At 39.5% G+C, this 20,937-nt stretch overlaps 1 protein-coding gene and 1 non-coding gene across 3 annotated transcripts in view; both read left to right on the top strand.

Moving 5' to 3' along the window:
- The window catches only part of TMEM108 (transmembrane protein 108), a 370,767-nt gene that overhangs the window by 153,463 nt on the left and 196,367 nt on the right, over positions 1-20,937 (top strand). The window lies entirely within an intron of this gene.
- LOC122492462 lies at positions 3,165-3,272 on the top strand. The gene has a single exon (XR_006299649.1). It is a non-coding gene; the product is annotated as a U6 spliceosomal RNA (small nuclear RNA).

Genomic DNA, 20,937 nt, shown 5'->3' with positions numbered 1-20,937 from the left:
AACTATGAGAGACTTTTTTTTTTAATTTTTTTTTCAACATTTATTTATTTTTGGGACAGAGAGAGACAGAGCATGAACGGGGGAGGGGCAGAGAGAGAGGGAGACACAGAATCGGAAACAGGCTCCAGGCTCTGAGCCATCAGCCCAGAGCCCGACGCGGGGCTCGAACTCATGGGCCGCGAGATCGTGACCTGGCTGAAGTCGGACGCTTAACCGACTGCGCCACCCAGGCGCCCCTATGAGAGACTCTTAAAGACAGAGAACAAGGGCTCCTGGGTGGCTCAGTTGGTTAAGTGTCTAACTTTGGCTCCGATTGTGATCTTGCAGTCCATGAGTTCAAGCCCTGTGTCAGGCTTTGTGTTGACAGCTCAGAACCTGGAGCCTGCTTTGAGTTCTGTGTCTCCTTCTCTTGCCTTCCTCCATTCACACTCTCTTTCTCTCTCAAAAATAAACATTAATTTTTGTTTTATGAAAGAACAAACTGAGGGCAGATGGAGGGAAGTAGGTGGGGGATGGGCTAGATGGGTGATGGGTATTAAGGAGGGCATTTGTAAGTGATGAATCACTGAATTCTATTCCTGAAACCAGTGTTGCACTATATGTTAACTAATATTTAAGCAATAAAAATAAAAAAGACAAAAAATTTCATGAAAAAAGATAAAACTTAATGTTATTTCTCCATCTACTTGTAAAGAATAGTAGTGTGTGCACTTCCTGGGAGATTTTCTTCTTTAAGAATTCCAAACAGCACATGGATGGCTCAGTTGGTTAAGTGTCTGACTTCAGCTCAGGTCGTGGTCTCCTGGTTCGTGAGTTTGAGCCCCACGTTGGGCTGTTTGCCAACAGCTTGTAGCCTTGAGCCTGCTTCAGATTCTGTCTCCTTCTCTCTCTGCCCCTCCCTGACCCCTGCTCTGTCTTTCTCAAAACTAAATAAACATTAAAAAAATTTTTTTTAAAACAATTCCAAACTAAAAAGCGAAAACAAAAAACAACAAATTCCAAACTAAGCGTTTTAGTTCCATTTATGACTGCAATAGAAAAACTGTATTTACACTGTCAACCTATGCATGCACAGAACTATGTTGTATAAAAGATAGTAAAAGCTATCCAAGTGCTTAAGACTGCCGTTCCATTTCTGCTTAGTTAAAAAAACAAATTGAAAGTTTCTAAGATGCTGCCTGTTGAAAACCCTACTATAGACTTCAGGATCTCCAAGCTCTCGATTAACTAAGGTATAAATGGGGAGAGGAAAGATCACATATAATTTAAAATATAGTTAAACCAAAACTACTCAAAATGTAGTACCAAAATTTTAATTGTAAACATATTTAGTTCAAAATGTATCCAATGTTCAGACATACATTAACATTGTAAAACATCATCAAAAAACAAATAGGTATTGTTGGTGTGTATGCAGCTAAATATCATATTACTTCCTCCACAAAGAAGTGGTCAAAATATGAAAATCAGATTTTAAAAGATCAAAGTCTGTTAAAATATACTGCTGGATTTTTTGTGGAGAGAGTTGTGCCCCAAAACATGATTGACATGTCTGTTCATTAATATGTATTTCTAGTAGTAGACACATTCTAAAATACAGATATTTGTGCATAATTGTGGTGATTTTGGTTTTGGACAAATGCATTATCTATACTTTATGGGCATGTTTAATCTTCATACTGATGTGTCCACTTGTAGACAACAGTTAAACCTCATACCGCCCTAGCCCATGTTCCTAACATTTAGGTAAGTGTTGAAGATTAGGCAACTAAAAGCAGTGGGTATTATTAGCAAGAGGCAGCTCTGTGAGGTGAGTTGGTCTTTTTCGTTATTTTACTTATTTGTTAACATGAAGTCATTGGTTCACACTTTCTCCTGACATTTAGGTAATTCACCACCGGATAAATAGTAATGGTGGTAACTTGACTTTTCATTAATCTGTGTCTCCACTATTGTCATTTGTCCACACTTACTAGATACGTGAAAGAAGTTAGCAAAGCTATAGAATAAACAGATGAATGTGATATGCTTTCAGAGAGTAACGGTTTTACTTGAGGATGTTGAGGACAAAATAAACAAGTTGTATTGATGATAATTTAAAAATTATTTTTATATTAAAATCATGTGTACATATTACAGACTATAAAGTAAAATGTACGTGATTTTAAAGGTGAAACAGGAGACTTCAAGGAAATTTCCTGATCAGAGAGGCCACTTTACACTATACCCAAGACTTCAGAATATGGGATTGGGAGGGGGTGAAGTGGTATATATTAGTTCAATCTAGTTATGTGTTCTTTTGTGAAAAGATTGAGAAGCACTGCAAGGGGGCATGAAGAAAAATAGCATAAAATTTAGTTCAATAGATGCCCATTTAGTTACAATTAGGATGGGACTCCACTGAATTAAACTTTTTCTGAAAAAGCCTAACTCTTAAATGAGCCAAGCGTAAATCACTAATTATCCTGTTTATGGGGACTCAAGATTAAGAGAAGAGTTTAAAGAAATAGAAATAGCTAGATTATAACAATTTCCTGATAGAGAAACATTACTTTCCTCACTTATTTACTTTATGTCTCATTTACCCTTTTGGTGTCAAAAGTTCCCATGACTTATGCATACTTGCAGTCTTGCTGCTAAAGATTCTCTACAGCTCAGACTTTGATGATGATGATGGTGATGGTGATGATAGTCAACACCCATATAGTGTTTATCGTATGTGAAGCACTGCTATAAATGCTTTTCATTTAGCCCTCACAACAACCCAATGAGATAGAGTTATCCGTATTTTTCCATTTTACAGATGAGGAAACTGAGACACAGAGACTTGAATAATTTTCCCAAGGGTATGTTGCCTAGAAACGGTAGAACCAAGATTAGACCCCAGGCAATCTGGTTCCAGAGTCCTGCTCTTAAATATTATCTTTCCTATTTCTCATCACCAAAATTATTAAACATTTAGGGCTTACAAGGCTAGAATTCATGAAGCTGTTGGAAGTGATGTTGGAAAACTGCTTTGAGTCACATGAACAGCATTAACAAATGAAGATCTGGTAGAATTAGACAATCAGGACACAGTAGATACTTCCAGAGAGAATCATTTGGCTAACAAAGGAAATAAAATGAAGCCCTGAAATAGATTTTGTTTAAATTACTTTCATTATGGTCCTTGTTTCAGCAGCCCATGTATTAAAATTGGAATGACACAGAGAAGGTTAGGATGGCCCCTGCACAAGGTTGACACACAAATTCATGAAGTTACTTTCACTATAATTGTGCTATGAACATCCCGTATGAAATAAAGGATGTTGTATGGTAGGTCTATTAGTTCTGTCAGGAAAAACACATAAGTTCCAAAAAGCATTCCATTTGGTGTGTATTCAGAGAATTAGTGACTTTTTACAAATTGTTTTCAGATAAAGAAAATCTGTATTAAGTGTATGCTTAAAAGTTAACTTCAGTCTAGTTATTGACACAGGAAACGAGATAACCATAGGAAGTTGATGGTGCCAAGTGTCAGTAAAGGTATGGAGGAGTTTCATCTGTGATCCAGTTGTACTGTCCCAGAAGAGAAGAGCCTGAGTGGCCTTACCTATGTCCTGTCATGCCAGATTTCTTTATTTGTCTTCATCGTAAGTGAGGAAATCACTCAGGGACTGCATTGCTCCTTATGATTGCTCTGAACTTGGAAACTGCAAGTGTGTTTAATTTCACTCCTGTTAACAGCTTTCTTCCTTAGGTCTATGTTTTTTGAAGGCAAAATCTGCATTCTTTCTAAATAGTGTTTAGGGTCACTTCATCACTAAAGTTGCCCTTCCCACAGCCTGGACTCAGAGATTGTCTTCTTATGAAAGACCCCACTGCAAAAAGAGAAACATTTTAAGGCACATTTAAGTGGAATATATAAAGATTTTCCAGGAATGATTTTGCTCCAAGAAAATTAAGCTTTCAGCAAACCAAATCCAGAAGCATGAATTTCAATTAAACAGAGGAGGGGAGATTGTTCACTGTCACCATATTAATCTTGGATTTTGATCATTGTTATAAAGGTTTAACCAGCTAGCTAACATAAAAGCAGTTCTAAGTCCAGTCTTTGGAAGTTCTCATATCAAATAATTTGACAGTGACCAAAATTAAATTTCAGCTTTTATGCTTTGGGCCCTGAAAATAAGAATGTGGTTAATATTGAAACAGTCTAAATATTCAGAAGTCTTTTTGCCCAGAGAATTGCATCAAAGATATCTTAAGACACAATGAACCTGTGGCAATAGTCTTTGCCTCTAAACCCCAAGTCTTCTTTGCCTAGTACTCCACCTAGTAGATCCCACCCTATCTAGGCATTCCCACCTGGCTTGATCTGCCACCAGGCTGCCATTTATCTGTCAGATGTGTCAAGGTCCAGTAGTTTCTGCATGCACTTGACTGCCAGCTTTTCATTCCAATTTTAATGGAAACAGAGTCCTTCCTTCCCACTGTAGATCAATTAACCAGATTGTATTGAGGGCAGAGAAGATTAACTTTTCCTTCCAAGACCGATAGTCCCAAGGAAAACATGAAAGATTAAAATTTACTTTTCTCTAGGAAAATTCATAGGTTTGAGTCTCCACAGAGAGTTGTCTGAGCTTACATGTCAGTGGGAGCTTTAAAAAGACCTGCTGGGGATCACTCTTTAGAGAGCATAGCCTGAGATTCCAGTGTGGGTTTGTTGCTGGCCACATTTGTGCATTAGCAGACCATAAGAAGGGAATTCTAGGAATACTAGGTAGTGGCAAACGTTGTCATATTGCGGTTTTTATTGTCTGCTGGTTTGAAGGTTCACAGTAAAACATTTTCTTCCCACGTTTTAATATTCTTGTGCCCTTAAACACCGTCTTAGGCATTTATGTCTGCCTCAGCCAGCAAACCATTCTTCCCTTATTCCAGGAGCACAGGGCCCAGCTAGAGATGTGCTAAATACAGCTGTCCTTTTAACAAAGCCTTCTGAAGTCCAGATATGATACTCCTTGTGAAACAGACCTAAACCAAATATGTCTTGATAAGATGATTCTGTGGGAGGTGCACCTGACTCAGTTTTGTCGTTTCTTGCATTAGCATCCTCACTGTATTGTCCAGTCCAGACATCTTTCTAGAAATAGCAGATATTAATCTTTAGCTAGAAGTAGAGAAGACTTTATTATAAAAACAAAAATATTAGTTGGAACTGCTTGACTCCTCACTCTGGAATGAGTAAATATATAAAAACAAATAAATGTATGTCTTCACAGATATTATAATAATACATCTTCTCTTCCCCTCTGAGTCTGTCTCATTATAGGATGTTATTCTTAAGGCACAGTAGGTTTATGACTTCAGCATAGGAGACTGGTGAGACAATGGGTATGAAAGCAGACACTGAGGAGTGAGAAGGTCCATTAAATTATTGTATCTGCCCCGTAGGTATAGAGAAGAGAAACCTAGAGGGCCCAGCTCATGAGGCTCTTCTATAGTGCAGAGAGACTGGAATTGGGAAGAAGGAATAGATGATATGAGAAAAGAAATGTCTGCTTCTGTCCTGGCTAGGGTAAAGATGGGCAAAGGAAAATAAAAAGAGGAAGGAAAACAGAAATGTGTGTAAGAAAGGCATCTCCACAGTTAGTTCTGCACTTTGGTGTTGAGAGACTGAGGACCTCAGAGTAGCCCTGCAGACTCAGGGTTCTGCCCCTGTGCTCTTAGTGGGACTGGGGACTGCAAAGGAGCATTGTGCTTTACAAGCCAATATGCAGCAGCTCACTTATCATGCAGCAGGTTTGCTGAGGTGAGAATCAGAATCATTACAGCAGATGTTGGGGCAGACCACTGGGCAGGGGGCTGAATGGTAAAGGAGCACACTCTGGGGTATGCAGCCAGCCAGGGCTGAACAACAAAAGGACATTGGCAAGACCTACCTGGGAGCATTACTGGAGGTAAAAGAAGTGGCCAGCATGGTACTTTAGCATCAAGAGGCCAGAAAGACACATGGTGACAGGGAAAAGAGATGTTACTACAAACCAGTGGGTGCCAGGCAATGAATATGAAAGGACTGACACAATGACAGATGACTGCCCCCAAACCCCATCAGACGCTGGGGAGGGCTGGGTGCCAGTAGAGGAAGAGGGAAAGCTGTCAGGGTATCTGAGTATTTTCTAAAGGATAGTATTGACATTTTAACAATATTTATTCTTCTAACCCATGAGCACGGAATGTTTTTCCATTTCTTTATATCTTCTTCAATTTCCTTCATAAGCTTTCTATAGTTTGCAGCATACAGATCTTTTACGTCTTTGATTAGATTTATTCCTAGGTATTTTATGCTTCTTGGTGCAATTGTGAAGGGGATCAGTTTCTTTATTTGTCTTTCTGTTGCTTCATTATTAGTGTATAAGAATGCAACTGATTTCTGTGCATTGATTTTGTATCCTGCAACTTTGCTAAATTCATGTTTCAGTTCTAGCAGACTTTTGGTGGAGTCTTTCGGGTTTTCCATGTATAATATCATGTCATCTGCAAAAAGTGAAAGCTTGACTTCATCTTTGCTGATTTTGATACCTTTGATTTCCTTTTGTTGTCTGCTTGCTGATGCTAGAACTTCCAACACTATGTTAAACAACAGTGAGAGTGGACATTCCTGTCGTGTTCCTGATCTCAGGGAAAAAGCTCTCAGTTTTTCCCCGTTGAGGATGATGTTAGCTGTGGGCTTTTCATAAATGGCTTTTATGATCTTTAAGTATGTTTCTTATATCCCAACTTTCTCGAGGGTTTTTATTAAGAAACGTTGCTGGATTTTGTCAAAGGCCTTTTCTGCATCGATTGACAGGATCATATGGTTCTTATCTTCTCTTTTATTAATGTGATGTATCACGTTGATTGATTTGCAAATGTTGAACCAGCCCTGCAGCCCAGGAATGAATCCCACTTGATCGTGGTGAATAATTCTTTTTATATGCTGTTGAATTCGTTTTGCTAGTATCTTATTGAGAATTTTTGCATCCCTATTCATCAGGGATATTGGCCTGTAGTTGTCTTTTTTTACTGGGTCTCTGTCTGGTTTAGGAATCAAAGTAATACTGGCTTCATAGAATGAGTCTGGAAGTTTTCCTTCCCTTTCTATTTTTTGGAATAGCTTGAGAAGGATAGGTATTATCCCTGCTTTAAATGTCTGGTAGAACTCCCCTGGGAAGCCATCTGGTCCTGGACTCTTATTTGTTGGGAGATTTTTGATGACTGATTCAATTTCTTTTCTGGTTATGAGTCTGTTCAAGCTTTCTATTTCTTCCTGATTGAGTTTTGGGAGTGTGTGGGTGCTTAGGAATTTGTCCATTTCTTCCAGGTTGTCCAGTTTGTTGGCATGTAATTTTTCATAGTATTCCCTGATAATTGCTTGTATTTTTGAGGGATTGGTTGTAATAATTCCATTTTCATTCATGATTTTATCTATTTGGGTCATCTCCCCTTTCCTTTTGAGAAGCCTGGGTAGAGGTTTATCAATTTTGTTTATTTTTTTTAAAAAACCAACTCTTGGTTTCGTTGATCTGCTCTACAGTTTTTTTAGATTCTATATTGTTTATTTCTGCTGTGATCTTTATTATTTCTCTTCTTCTGCTGGGTTTGGGGTGTCTTTGCTGTTCTGCTTCTATTTCCTTTAAGTGTGCTGTTAGATTTTGTATTTGGGATTTTTCTTGTTTCTTGAGATAGGCCTGGATTGCAATGTATTTTCCTCTCAGGACTGCCTTTGCTGCATCCCAAAGCGTTTGGATTGTTGTGTTTTCATTTTCATTTGTTTCCATATATTTTTTAATTTCTTCTCTAATTGCCTGGTTGACCCATTCATTCTTTAGTAGGGTGTTCTTTAACCTCCATGCTTTTGGAGGTTTTCCAGACTTTTTCCTGTGGTTGATTTCAAGCTTCATAGCATTGTGGTCTAAAAGTATGCATGGTATCATTTCAATTCTTGTAAACTTATGAAGGGCTGTTTTGTGACCCAGTATGTGATCTATCTTGGAGAATGTTCCATGTGCACTCGAGAAGAAAGTATATTCTGTTGCTTTGGGATACAGAGAATTCTAAATATATGTGTCAAGTCCATCCCATCCAATGTATCATTCAGGGCCCTTGTTTCTTTATGGATCCTGTGTCCAGATGACCTATCCATTGTTGTAAGTGGGGTACTAAAGTCCCCTGCAATTACCACATTCTTATCAATAAGGTTGCTTATGTTTGTGAGTAATTGTTTTATATATTTGGGGGCTCCCGTATTTGGCGCATAGACATTTATAATTGTTAGCTCTTGCTGATGGATAGACCCTGTGATTATTATATAATGCCCTTCTTCATCTCTTGTTACAGACTTTAATTTAAAGTCTAGTTTGTCTGACATAAGTATGGCTACTCCAGCTTTCTTTTGACTTCCAGTAGCATGATAAATAGTTCTCCATCCCCTCACTTTCAATCTGAAGGTGTCCTCAGGTCTAAAATGAGTCTCTTGTAGACAGCAAATAGATGGGTCTTGTTTTTTTACCCATTATGATACCCTATGTCTTTTGGTTGGCGCATTTAGTCCATGTTATTATAGTTCAGTGTTATTATAGAAAGATACGGGTTTAGAGTCATTGTGATGTCCGTAGGTTTCATGCTTGTAGTGATGTCTCTGGTACTTTGTCTCACAGGATCCCCCTTAGGATCTCTTGTAGGGCTGGTTTAGTGGTGACAAATTCCTTCAGTTTTTGTTTGTTTGGGAAGACCTTTATCTCTCCTTCCATTCTGAATGACAGACTTGCTGGATAAAGGATTCTCGGCTGCGTGTTTTTTCTGTTCATCACACTGAAGATCTCCTGCCATTCCTTTCTGGCCTGCCAAGTTTCAGTAGAGAGCTTGGTCACGAGTCTTATAGGTCTCCCTTTATATGTTGGAGCACGTTTATCTCTAGCTGCTTTCAGAATTTTCTCTTTATCCTTGTATTTTGCCAGTTTGACTATGATATGTCGTGCAGAAGATTGATTCAAATTACGTCTGAAGGGAGTTCTCTGTGCCTCTTGGATTTCAACGTCTTTTTCCTTTCCCAGATCAGGGAAGTTCTCAGCTATTATTTCTTCAAGTACACCTTCAGCACCTTTCCCTTTCTCTTCCTCCTCTGGAATCCCAATTATGCGTAGATTATTTGTCTTTAGTGCATCACTTAGTTCTCTAATTTTCCCCTCATACTCCTGGATTTTTTTATCTCTCTTTTTCTCAGCTTCCTCTTTTTCCATAATTTTATCTTCTAGTTCACCTATTCTGTCCTCTGCCTCTTCAATCTGAGCCGTGGTTGTCTCCATTTTATTTTGCAGCTCATTGATAGCATTTTTTAGCTCCTCCTGGCTGTTCCTTAGTCCCTTGATCTCTGTAGCAAGAGATTCTTTGCTGTCCTTTATACTGTTTTCAAGACCAGTGATTAATTTTATGACTATTATTCTAAATTCACTTTCTTTTATATTGTTTAAATCGTTTTTGATCAGTTCGTTAGCTGTTGTTATTTCCTGGACGTTTTTTTTTTTTTTTGAGGGGAATTCTTCCGTTTCGTCATTTTGGATAGTTCCTGGAGAGTGCCGAACTGCGGGGCACTTCCACTGTGCTGTCTTGAATAACTTGCGTTGGTGGGCGGGGCCACAGTCAGACCTGATGTCTGCCCCCAGCCCACCGCGGGGCCACAGTCAGACTGGTGTGTGCCTTCTCTTCCCCTCTCCTAGGGGCAGGATTCACTGTGGGGTGGCGTGGCCTGTCTGGGCTACTTGCACACTGCCAGGCTTGTGGTGCTGGGTATCTGGCCTATTAGCTGGCGTGGATCAGCAAGGTGCACAGGGGCGGGAGGGGCAGGCTCAGCTCACTTTTCCTTCGGAGATCTGCTTCAGGAGGGGCCCTGCGGCACCGGGAGGGAGTCAGACCCGCCGCGGGAGGGATGGATCCGCAGAAGTACAGCGTTGGGTGTTTTTGTGGTGCAGGCAAGTTCCCTGGCAGGAACCGGTTCCCTTTGGGATTTGTTCCCCGCCAAACTGAGCTCTGTTGTCCCAGGGCTCAGCAACTCTCCCTCCCGTTGTCCTCCAGCCTTCCCGCTCTGCTCTCCGAGCAGAGCTGTTAACTTATAACCTTCCAGATGTTAAGTCCCGCTTGCTGTCAGAACACACTCCGTCTGGCCCCTCCGCTTTTGCCAGACTCGGGGGCTCTGCTTGGCCGGCGGGCCGCCCCTCCACCCTGGCTCCCTCCCGCCAGTCTGTGTAGTGCGCACCGCCCCGCCGCCCTTCCTACTCTTCTCCGTGGGCCTCTCCTCTGCGCTTGGCTCCCGAGACTCTGTTCTGCTAGTCTTCTGGCTGTTTTCTGGGTTATTTAGGCAGGTGTAGGTGGAATCTAAGTGATTAGCAGGACGTACGGTGAGCCCAGTGTCCTCCTACGCTGCCATCTTCCCAGGATCCTCCGAACTTTCTAAAGCAGCTGTTTAAATTATAGTACTGAGGTAAAGTGTAAGGTAGTTTGAACATTTAGTTACAGTGAAAGGCAATATATCAGATGTGATCAGAAACAATTTTTTTTAATAATGGTTAAAACAAAGAATGATAAATAATTATATTTATATTTGTATATATCTTAAACATTTTATTCTAATTTACTGTTAATGTATATTCATACAGCATTCTTTTAATGTGGGGCCAACATCCTTTCTTCATATATTGGTCTTCCAATTAGAGTTCTTATTTCTAGCATTAATTAAACCTATCATGCTTTATCTACAGTTTCTAATTGTATTTTTTTACTAGGTCAATAACTCCTTAAGCCGCTTGCAAAGAATTTTGAGATAGAATCTTAGTTTTTTTTTAAGTTAAAAAAAATCTTACAATTGCCTTGACACTCAATTGAAATCATTGTTAAAGGAAACTCACTTTAAGTCTGTTCAAAGTTTTCGTACAGACAACTCTTTATCTTCACAGTCGTTTTTTCCCCTATTTTGCAGTGTGATTAATTATATTACATAACTAAAATAATACATAAGGTGGTCATAAATAGATTTGGGGACACAATTGACTTTTGAAAACAGACACTGTGTAGACATCCCAGACAGAAACCTGTAACCTGTGAGTACTCTGCATATCACAGGAAACCGTATGGTGAGGAGACGGAATGGAGGGTGCTGGTTAATTCAGCTGGTTGTTTAAATGGAGATTGGTTAAGAGTACGAATAGTGTAACATTTTCTCTGTAACAGCAGGTGATGGCTCAAAAAGAAGGCCAAATTAGTTATGGATAGCACTTTAACATTTTGTTAATTAAGAAGATTTTTATAATTAAAAAATCTTTAATTAAAAAGATTTTTGTAATTACATTGTCCTCTGCACTTTCCAGTTGCATGCTCTGTGGGTTCAACTTTGAAAAAGCCCACTATATACATTCATAATCAAACCATGAATGTATATCGTTAATTTGTGCATGGATATTCAGTAGAACATTGACTTTTTTCTTGCTGATCCTTTTCCATGATATTCTTGATTACATGATAGTAAACCAGTAAGGTTTTTCTTTATTGTCTAAAGTTCATTTTGGTTTCTGCTTTCACACCTCCTGGAATGTCTCGTAAAATATGGTCTTCATTGCTGTATTTGTAAGAAAGTTTCCTTCCTGCCACAAGTTCTGCAGAATTATAGCTGTCTGCTCTAACCCAGGTTAGAGTTGCCTTTGTTGCTCTGGCTTTGTCTGTTCTCTAATCTGTGTCCTGTTTCAGTGCTCTGACTAAAGAATAAATAGGGGATATTTTAAGGTACTTTTGGTTGGAAAAGTAACTTTCTCATTGGGGGTCCCAGCTACAAGCAGTTGTTTCCCTCATTGAATGGACATGTCAGTGCTTTCTATTGACTCTTATACTTCTCTGTCCTTTACCCTACCTGCACTTCTGCCTATCACCAAAGGTGCTTGTGTTTTCCATTTCATGTCCAGTGCCATGCAGGCTTCTTGTGTTCCATGCTTGGGCACTATTTATATATGCAATAACCCAGTTCCTACTCCCTGCGGCCACCTGAACCTGAAGTGGAACAGGTGGAAAGGAGAGTTGGTACGCTCTTCCTTGACATTCTACCCATGTGTGTATTTCCCTTTTCATTTGCAGAGCTAAAGATCCTACAGGCTGACTCCTGGCCATGGCATAGGAGGCAGAACTGTGTTTGTTGACTTCTGCAGCTATAGGAAAACTTTGATCTAGGAACAAGCAGCTGCCTCCACTATGTTTAGCAAATGAATTAAAGACCTTTTCATTCTGTCAGAGGATGCAGATTCCAGAACACGGCTGACATCCTTCTCAGCTTGGAGGATCAAGAGTAATAAGCCGTTTTTTTGCTTTAATTTTGATATTTTCGCCAGAGCCAACACTGTTCACTTCAATAGGAACTATTAAGGGTTGCTTCACAGTGTTTGTGATCCATTAGTAGCATATTTCTGAATCTTACTTTCCAAACATTGGTGGTAAAAAGAGTTGGTTAACTTCCCCCAACCATTTGAATTAATCCTACTGTTCTCTTCCTATTGTAAATATAACTTGTAACTAATTCCTTACTGTCCTAGGTCTGACTACGCTTGCAGAGCCATGTCATATAAAATGATTTTTTTTTAAATTTTAGAGAGAACATGCATAAGCAGGGGGGAGGGACAGAGGGGAGAGAGAATCCTAAGCAGGCTCCATATGCAGCGTGGAGCCCGACGTGGGGCTTAATCCCACAACCCTGGGGTCATGACCTGCCGAAATCAAGTCAAGACTTAGACACTCAACTAACTGAGCCACCCAGGTACCCCTAAAGTCATTTTAAAATGCATAGCATCAACCACTGTGCTGGGTCAATTTTTAATACTCTAATCAAGACTCAGTTTAAAACTTAGTCTGTCCTATTTGTGAGTAGAAACAGAAATATCAGTTGAGAGCATATTGTGACAAATCTGTGGAAAATATGTCCTCCATTGATCTGTGCAATTATCCCTGGAAAGAGCATATAAGGAAAAAAGTCTCCCCAATCTAAGTTTCCTTTTGATAAAATCTTGGCAACAAGGTTGGCAACAGCTTTTCTAATCCTAGGTTTCAAGTCTTTAAGAATAATTTTGTTGGATGATGCCTACTTTGAGGATATGATATTTTAAATATCATATTGGTTCCAGACATCTGAAGGTTTAACATGCAAATTAGTATATAATTTCTCCTCGGGGTGTGTATGTGCATGTTCTGTCATATCAAATCACTTCATCATATCAGAGAACGAGACCTTGGGCAGACAAGTCATTTAACCTTTCTGGGCTGTCGTCTCACATGTAATGTGAAGGAATTGCACTGTTTTATTCTAAGCTTTTCACAGTTATAACACTTTTTCATTCTAATAGGAAAGAATTTTGAGATCACATGCTTATGTGTGCCCTGCATATGCAAATTACATAGACTAAAATTTTATTTCTGAGAGCCTGGACTAGTAAGATGCACGTAAGCTATTCTCTTAACTTCTGTTTTATTTCTTTATATATGTAAAGTGAAAAAGGTGTCAAAAAGGATTAAAATCTTTTTTATTAATGTTTCTTTCTGAGAGAGAGACAGAGCATGAGTGGGGAAGGGGCAGAGAGAGGTGGCGGGAGGGAGGGAGACACAGAATCTGAAGCAGGCTCTAGGCTCTGAGCTGTCAGCACAGAGCCCGACATGGGGCTCAAACCCACAAACTGCGAGATCATGACCTGAGCCAAAGTTGGACACTTAACCGACTTAGCCACCCAGGTGCCCCAAGATAAAAATCTTTTTTGAGTAAATATTGGATCCTCACTTAAGCGGATCTTCACCATCAACCACCACTGCCCACCTCCAATGTTGGAAATTCTGTAACAGAATGGTGTCATATGAGCTACTGAAGGATTGAAGGGTCAGGAGAAGAACTTTGGGCCTATATCTCCCAGGGCTGTCACCAGCTCAGTAAGTAGTGGTCTTGAGGGTGCTCTAACAGGACAATTTGGCTTTCCTAGCAATTTCCTATTCACATTCAGGAGAGTGTTATAGCTTACTTTAAGTTTTACATTTATCAGGGCACCAATCTCTGGAAAAGGAAGAAGACAGGAACAAATAATCTGTAGGCTTAAAAAAATTCTGAAGGCTCATGTGCCACTTCTTCTTGGAGCCATTAAAAGCTGTCTTTAGACTTAATTCTCTCTGTCTAATCTGCTAAAATGAGAACCATGGCTAGTCCTCACCTCCTTTCTTGATTCTCACACTCCATTAAGATTGAAGGCGGTTTGTCACATTGACACTGAGGAATGTTATTATTCAAAGCTGAATTAAAAAGGGAATTTATATAGAACAAAACCAATAAGCCAAGCAGCCTTGACATTTAATTTTCTTGGAAACCTTTCTCATTGAACCAGAGAAGTCTGCATACTACACATTTGCAAAATGAAAAGTGGTATAGTAGGAGGATAATCTCCTCATATAAATGATGAGTAAATAATCTGAAAGAGAATAGATGTTAGAGATGGTCATTTCTCCTTGCCTTGTCCTCTTTCTCTACCCTGAAATGACATTTATGAGTTCCAGCTTTTAGAGATGGTTTCTTCTATTCTTTTTGTTTTTGTTTTCAGACATGAGGGTATGGGGAAGTGAGGGAAGGGATAATTCTTATTTATGTTTTTGGCCATCAATTTTAAGTTTTCACTGTTAATACTGCTTCTTGGCACATAAATTTAGAGGATCAATAACCAAGAGACCCCTCAAAATCCTAATGTAAATTGTGTAAGTTTAATTCAAGACATTTTTGGCTCTTTAAGGTAGGCTGAGCATACGGAAGGAATCATATCAGGATCCATTTAGCTTTCTGCTTTAGAGTAGGTAGTGGTTGTTGTTTTAACAAAAAGTCAGATTCTCAGTGATTTGACATGATAAAAATGTATCACTCACATCCTGATTTAGTGTAGATTAGCAGGAGGTGAGGTGAAGGGTCCTGTTCTATATAGTAATTTGGGGACCTAGAATTTCTCTGTAGTGTGAGTTGGCCATCTTCTCACATTCAGCATCCCTCCACTGGATTCTTTGTATCTACCTGCGAAGGAAGTCAGAAAGAGAATGTAAGGTCATGCAGAATAGAGATAGGTGGGTCTGTTTGCAGGTTTTAGACTAGAATTCAATCACGTGGTTTTACTTAACTGCAGGAGAGCTTTGGAAATGTAGTTTAGCACTGTAATCTGCAGAAGGAAGAAATGAGTTTGGTGACACATAGTACTGACTCTGCCTTGGTTCCCTTTCCTCTTGCTACCCATACCTGTGCACACAGTCCTTGTCTTAGGGTGGTCTACCTGTGATGACACCAAGGCATTTAGTTTGATCTAGTGGTTAGGCATCCTTTTGATGCTTTTTTATTCCATTTGCTTTTCTCTGAAAGGAAGTGACCTTTACACATAGAGGATGACTTTTCTACTGTCAGGGGTAAAAATGTGTAAATATAGACTCTGCTTGAATCCCGGTATTTTTAAAGTGGAATTCTACAGGGAGTGGATGCTAACTGTTTCATATATACTCAGGGGAAGAAGAGATATCATCCATTCATCTATTATTTTAGGAAAAGCTTTAAATGATCTTCTCTATCAAGCTGTTCCTGTGTGTAGAAGAGAAAATTACAGAGCTTCAAGATGACCAGATGATGAAAAGAAAAACCAGAGAGGGGCGCCTGGGTGGCGCAGTCGGTTAAGCGTCCGACTTCAGCCAGGTCACGATCTCGCGGTCCGTGAGTTCGAGCCCCGCGTCGGGCTCTGGGCTGATGGCTCAGAGCCTGGAGCCTGTTTCCGATTCTGTGTCTCCCTCTCTCTCTGCCCCTCTCCCGTTCATGCTCTGTCTCTCTCTGTCTCAAAAATAAATAAACGTTAAAAAAAATTAAAAAAAAAAAAAAGAAAAAGAAAAACCAGAGAGATTTTAGGTTAAATGATAATGGAATAAAGTGACACCATGATGTGTAGTAACAGATTATTGTTTTGAGACACAATGTTCTAGAAAGATTCATTTATGCCCCTTGACCTTATTCCAAAATTCAGGGTCTAAGCAGTTCTAAACTCAAGTTGGTTCTTTATTAAGAAGCAATTCAGACAAGTGAAGGACTTGTAGATAAGGCCAAAAAAAGTAAAGAAACTTACTGACTGGAAACTAATAGGAGTCAAAGATAGGCCTGTATACTTCTACAGCAATTTTATTGAATTCTTCAGCAGAGCATGGTAAAGGCATAGATTGGCATTTTGTTGGGCATGCTGGTATTTCACAGGGGAGGTTTCTACCCATGGATATTTAGGGTCCATCAAATATGGTTCTGTATGCTTTTGCTCAAAATCCCATACCCCAGGAGGGGTGTGGAAAATGAAGCACTACTTATTGATTATAGTACTGGCTTTATCTGCCAACAGAAGGCCAGTACTGCAAGAAATATCCCATTTCCATGGCAACAGTGATCTCTACTTTTAACTGGATATCATGTGAAGAAGAAACTATTTTTTTCTTTAACCTTAAAGATTGCAATTTTGAGAAAACGGAATGATTTTTGGCAGCAGGGTGTTGTTAGAGCATCTGGGCCAAAGGGCTAATGTCCAGGGTGAAGGCTTTTAGGACTTTTAATATGTCAACCCTGACTTTATATCAGGGCAAGAAGCAGAACTTAAACCATATCAGACATCATTTTACTACTCAGGAACAGTGACCTTTTATTCCAGAGGTATCTCAAGGGTAAAATAATAGGACATATCCATTTCTCTGAATATTACCAGATGTTCAAAAATAGGGGGAGAGAGGAGCCAATTAAATTAATCTTTATTGGGTGTTACTATGTTCTTTTCCTGATAATTTCTCCTTCTCTTTTCATTAAACCTGTTAAGACAGTGGAGCCAGCCCTATAAGAGATGCTTGTCACCCTGGTCTAGAAAACTGAGCTCTAAAAGCTTTGCTGTTGAGAAATCATCTGCCATTTTTGTTTTAAAACCTTAAAACGTCAGTAAGTCTGATCAGCCAGATCTCTTCAATAAAGAAGCAAGGAGGAATCTGGGTATGAGATGAGACCTGGCACTTACTGATCACATGCTCTGTGCCAGGCACCGTGCTGGCTGTTTGAGCATAGTATGTGCCATCTTCCTTGCTCTTGTGAATAAAGATCATTGATTGACAGTGGATATCATTAGAGGCAGTCACTTCTATATGAGGATCTAAACTAAGAGTTCAATACAACATTCTATAACCATTGGTGCTAAGTATATCATGATCTATCAGAATTGACTGATCTGGTATTTCAGTTAAACAGTTGTTCTGGTGGTTCATTGCAAACAAACAAACAAACAAAAATCCTAAATATGCCAATATAGTTGTTTTTATTCTTGATCAAAATATTAAAATTTTCATTTAGATTATTTGGAGGAAGTTACATAATGTGTTTTTGAGTAGTACCACTGTGAATAGAATTTCAGTATGGGGGGTAGGTACTTTAAGGGAGACAGCCATTCAGAATGTTCTTTTAGAAGAATGGAGGTGAGAAGGCAAAATCAAAAGGGGATCAGCTTTTACAAAGTATAATCCCCAACAGAACTTTAATAACTAGGTTTTAAATTCACCAGGGTTTTCTCCTTCACTGGTCACTACCTTTGTTTAGAGTAAATTTTCACCTCTCTTATATGAAATAGGCATCTTCTCCTTTGAAGTTTTGAGAAATGTTTTTAAAAGTCCCTCTATTTTTCAGAGTGCTTGATTTATGCTGTGGTAGCAAACTACCACAAAATAGCAGTAGATGACAATCACAAGTTTATTTTTCCCCCATGCTACATGCCAACAAAGATGGGCTATAGCTTTGCTTACTCATCTTTACTAAGACCTAGGCTAATGATAAAGCCTCTGGAACACTGCCAGTTTTGTGGTAGTAAGAAAATAATTCCATCCTGTTAATGGAGCAGTGGCCATTAAAGCTTCAGTCCAGGATTGACATGCATCACTCCCGCTCACATTTCATTAGCCAGACAAATCACATCACCAAGTCTGGGCAGGGAAGGAAATCCTTCTTCTCTTTCTAGACTTAATCTTAAGTACCTTGAACTTCTTGGGGGGAGAAGTACCCCCTTTTTCTTTTTCCTGGGTCATGTTGTCCAGTTGGGGACCACCTTAAACCATTCAGTGGTTTTTTTAAAAGGTTATAAAGCCACACCTTTAATTTGGTCCTTGACTTGAGACTAAGATTTAATTACCTGAATTGTTCAAAGGTCTCCTCAGTTTTTTTTGTGTTACAGTATGGGTAAAGAAGTTGGCTCTTCTAATCCTACAAGACTTGAAATTTCTGAACTCTTAGTCCCTTTCATTTCTGCTTATAAACTGTCCATTTCTTTAATCATCTTTTTTCATGGTACAGTTGTCAGATGCAACCAACAACAGTCAGAGGATGCTATTAGCATCCCATTTTTCACCTTTTTCACCTAAAGCAACAAGCTTATCAGGTGCATTATTTGTATCCTAAATTGTCACAGGTGACAGTTTTTAAAAAATATTTTCCTGAGGCACCTGGGTGGCTCATTTGGTTAAATGTCCCACTCTTGGTTTCATCCCAGGTCATGATCTCATTGTTCATGGGTTCTAGCCCCATGTCAGGCTGTGCGCTGACAGAGTGGAGCCTGCTTGGGATTCTCTCTCTCCCTCTCTCTGACCTCCCCATCTCATGCTCATGCTCGTGTGCTCTCTCTCTCTCAAAATAAGTAAACTTAAAAAAAAATGCTTTCCTACTGCAAAATGGATTGCTACTCTCCCAGGCTCTGCTAAGAGTTTCCATACAGCACTATTGCCTGACCCCAAGTTAATGCCCTATATTTGAGTGCTTTTTGTTGTTACAAGAACACTCCATTCCTGATACCGATAATTTAATTTAACTTTTTAAAGTTTATTTATTTATTTAAAGATAGCACAGGAGGGGCAGAGAGAGAGGGAGAGAGAGAATTCCAAGCAGGCACCCTGCTGTCAGTACAGAGCCCAATCTGGGGCTCCACCTCATGAACCCATGAGATCATGACCTGAGCTGAAACCAAGAGTCAGATGCTTAACCGACTGAGCCACCCAGGCACCCCTTAAATTAACTTTTAACTTAAAATTTCCTTAGTCATCCTCAACCCTGCATTAAATGAAGATAGTAAATCTTGCACTGACTCTTGTTTTGTATAGAACATGGGAATAGGACAACTCAGTCGGTTGAGTGTCTGACTTTTCATTTTGGCTCAGGTCATAATCCCAGGGTCATGGGATTGAGCCACATGTTGGGCTCTGCACTGAGCATGGAGCCTGCTTGGTATTTTCTCTCTCTCTCTCTCTCTCTCTCTCTCTCTCCCTCCCTCCCTCCCTCCCTCCCCCTCCCCCTCTCACTCCCAGCCTCCCTCTCTCTCTCAAAACAACAAAAAACATATAATCACTACATAAACAAATACACAGTATAACTATGGTATTAAAATTTGGAGGGAACATTTGGGGGGAAATGTCCAAAAAAGTTTGCTAAGGGGGGGAAGTAATGAAAAAGTTGCCACATCATATTCTGAACTATGTATCATTCATAGAATTTTAGTCTTAGTTTCAATCTTGACAATCTGTATTTCCTTCTAGAATGTCTCCTTCAAATTTTTTACCTGTAATTTGAGTTGGTTGCCACTAGATGGCAGGCTCTGGTCTCAGGGTCCAACCAGACAGGCTTGGCTATGTAGCTAATGTAGGCTACAAGTAGGTAGTAAACTTTTAGCAAGATTTTAATGCCTCTCTCTAATGCTTCTACAAAAATATAACTCTTAATTAAAAATGAAGTATAACACTTAATAGTACATTGGTTTTGTGCATTTAAGTAGCATCCTAAATTTGTTTAAAAAAAATTCTTGATGTTTATTTTTATTTTCAAGAGAGCATGCAAAGCGGGGATGGTCAGAGAGAGAGGGAGACACAGAATCTGAAGCAGGCTTCAGGCTCTGAGCTCTCAGCACAGAACCCAACTCGGGGCTTGAACTTCCAAACTGTAAGATCATGACCTGAGCTGAAGTTGGATGCTCAACCGACTGTGCTACCCACACACCCCAATAACATCCTAAATTTAAAGCAAGATTTACTTTTTTTTTTTTTTTTTAAGATTTACTTTATTTTTGAGAGAGCACAAGCGGGGAAGGGGCAGAGAGAGGTGGACAGAAGATCTGAAGCAGGCTTTGTGCTGATAGCAGCCAGCCCAATAAGGGCTCAAAGTCACAAACTGCAAGATCATGACCTAAGCCGAAGTCGGACACTCAACCAGCTGAGCCACCCAGGTGCTCCTAAAGCAAGATTTGAAGAAATAACACAAGTTTTAGGAATTTTTACATATCCTTGATGTTTGTTTAGTTGACCAGAGTTAAGCCAATTAATAATGGTAACTCAGTTTACCTTTCTCAGAGGCAAATTATATTCTCCTTGGAGCCTTAGGAAAGTTTGAGATTAAAAGAAGAGCATATATACCCTTTTTAATAATTTTTGTTTAACCTTCTCTGTTTCATAGCATGAATTTCTTCTCTTCAGTTTCACCATGGAAAAAACCCTCCCCTCCCCCCACCCTTATTTCTATTTTGGCTAGTTTTCAGTGTTGCAAAGAGGACTCCTGTATTGTGATGAGATGTAAATATTTCCCCTTTGAAGCTTCTTAAAAACTCTAGGCCTTTTTTTTTTAAGTTTTATTTATTTTTATTTTGAGAGAGAGCACACACGTGCACATAGGGGCAGGGGTAGAGAGAGAGAATTTCAAGCAGGCTCTGTGCAGACAATGTGGAGCTTGAACCCAGGAACTGAATTGTGAGATGACCTGAGCCAAAATCAAGAGATGGACACTTAATCAACTGAACCACCCAGGTGCCCCACAACTCTAGGACTTTTTAATTCTGTGAG

This window comes from Prionailurus bengalensis, chromosome C2, assembly GCF_016509475.1.
Source record: "Prionailurus bengalensis isolate Pbe53 chromosome C2, Fcat_Pben_1.1_paternal_pri, whole genome shotgun sequence".
Taxonomy (NCBI): domain Eukaryota; kingdom Metazoa; phylum Chordata; class Mammalia; order Carnivora; family Felidae; genus Prionailurus; species Prionailurus bengalensis.
Note: the sequence above shows the minus strand (reverse complement) of the source record. Positions and strands in the feature narration are given on the sequence as shown.